Source organism: Myotis davidii, unplaced genomic scaffold, assembly GCF_000327345.1.
Source record: "Myotis davidii unplaced genomic scaffold, ASM32734v1 scaffold88, whole genome shotgun sequence".
In the NCBI taxonomy this organism is placed as follows: Eukaryota; Metazoa; Chordata; class Mammalia; order Chiroptera; family Vespertilionidae; genus Myotis; species Myotis davidii.
This window is the reverse complement of record NW_006300377.1, coordinates 3,761,680-3,763,994: the sequence shown is the minus strand read 5'-3', so window position 1 is coordinate 3,763,994 and position 2,315 is coordinate 3,761,680.

Here is a 2,315-nt window from a genome sequence, read left to right as displayed (position 1 = left end):
CCAATTGGTAACATCTTTTTGGTGCCGCTACTCGGACTGCACGAACCGTAAGTCCTTGAGACTGGAGAAAGGTCTGCTTTACTTTTCCTTCTTTTCCAGGATTGGGAGGGTGAGGCAACACAGAAATTAGTACTTCCTCCTTACCTGTGCCCTGAGACTGAAGGGGACATCACGGGCCTACCTCTATAAATTGGCCCCCGATAACCTGTATCTAGAGATGCCCACTCTTTGCCAAAAAGAACAGAAGATCTAATACCGAAGCTCTCCACCTGGCTTGAGCACATTCTCTCCATCCAGCAGATGCAGGCTCCCTGGGAAACAGGAACCTTTTACTCCGCCCTCACTAGACCTCTAATTCCTGACTACAACCTTAAAACCCTTTTCTCCATATTTGGAACAAGCCGGTAGAAGGGATAGGAGATGTCTAGTTTGTAACTATCGGGCATATTTCGGAATCCTCCCAGGGTCCTTATTGCCTACTGTTCTACCCCGCCCTGGAGGCCTTCCACATCTATTTAGGCATTGACTTCGTATGAAACCCCAAAGGGTCTGGGCGGATGACATTCATGGGCCAACTCTAAAATGGGAAATCTGTCTGTCCTCTTCCAGCCGGACCTATTGGTAAATCTCTTTGTCTATCACCTGCAAAAGCTCTCAGGGTTTAACGGGTCAAGTCTCTACAGCACTTGGCGGGAAGTACTGTGGTAGAATTTCTACAGTATCAGGGGTTACGGAGGCACAGCGTTCCCACAATCTGGACAATGTAATAACTCTCAGAATAGGGGTCTACCTGTCAGAGTGGGTCACAGAAGGTCCAGCGAAAATGGCGGAGACATCATCAAAGGAATACATAAGATACCATGCAGAAGGCCACGGTATGAGACAACCAGGAAGTCAAGGGCACCCTAAATTCACCTCAAACCATTAGTCCTTCCGTTTACTGTCTACTACCTCATTACATCAAGAGTCTTTTAACAAAACCCTCCTCTATCTATAAAACCCCTTTACTCTGTTGTCCCCTCTGGATACACTAGCTCTCTTTTTTTTTTCCTGTTTCTTTGCCCTGGTCAAGCAGACTTGCCTGCTCCCGGATTCCTTGGGCATATCCCACCCCAACCAGGTCTGCAGAGACACCCATCCCGCTGTGAGGTTTGAATTCCCATCCTCTGAGATTATGGGTGAGTTTACATGGTCTCATCCCCACCAGACCCCTGACACATCAGACTCTAGCCCTCGAGCGCTGGAACCCCAGGCTTCAGAATTGACCCCAGGATGCTGGGCTCTCTAATTCCTAACAGCCAGATAGAGAATCAACCTTCTATGCCAGACAGGAGTTCCTGGCCTGTATTTTGGCCAACTGGGCCCAATTTGACTCCAAGACCTTATAAAAGAGAAGACTAATTTTCTATTATAATTCAGTGTGGCCACAATATAAACTCCCTGATAGGGATTCTTGGCCTCAAAATGGGAGCATTAGTCACAACACCATCCTTCAATTAGATCTTTTCTGCAAGCAACAGAGAAAATGGTTAAATTCCTTATGTCCAGACAGTTTTTTTTGTTATTACAAGAACGGGAGGATTTCCTTCAGAAATGTAAGTTGGCTGTATTACAGCCAAACAAAAATCCTATCTTTTTGGGGCCCTGGATGGACATCAGCAGCCACCTCTCTCAACCCCAGTTGGTTACAGCCCTCTTCACTTGCTGCCCCAAATGGCCTGCCAGGGCTGAAGACAGGACCCTACTGTGGAGAAGCAGGAATCTTTCTGCCACCAGCCCAGGCCTCAGCCCCCACCTGCAATATTCCCACCACCACCCCTGAGCTTCCTCCCCCCACCACCCTTTCTGCTCTGATATAAGAAACATTCAAACCTGTAAGAGTCAAACAAAGAATACATGTGGAAGCAAGATCTCGACAGATGATAAGATAAATGCTTCCAAGAAATGACCGTTTGCAGCTTCTTTTATGCATTTGGAATTAAGGAGGGACCCTGAGAAATAGGTAAAGGTGGGAGAAAACCAAGCAAGATCATGTGATTACAGGAGAGTTCATGGGAGTATGTGCTCTCTTGAGGGTGTTCACACTGTGGAAGGAGGAGTCTGAAAAGAGGCATTTCAAAGAGGCATTAACCTTGATGGATAGAAACTATGGAAAGGGCTTACTTAAGGCAAAGATAAGCCTTTAACTTAACTAAAGAAGTCATATGTCTAGGCCAGTGGTCGGCAAATTCATTAGTCAACAGAGCCAAATATCAACAGTACGACGATTGAAATTTCTTGTGAGAGCCAAATTTTTTAAACTTAAACTATATCAG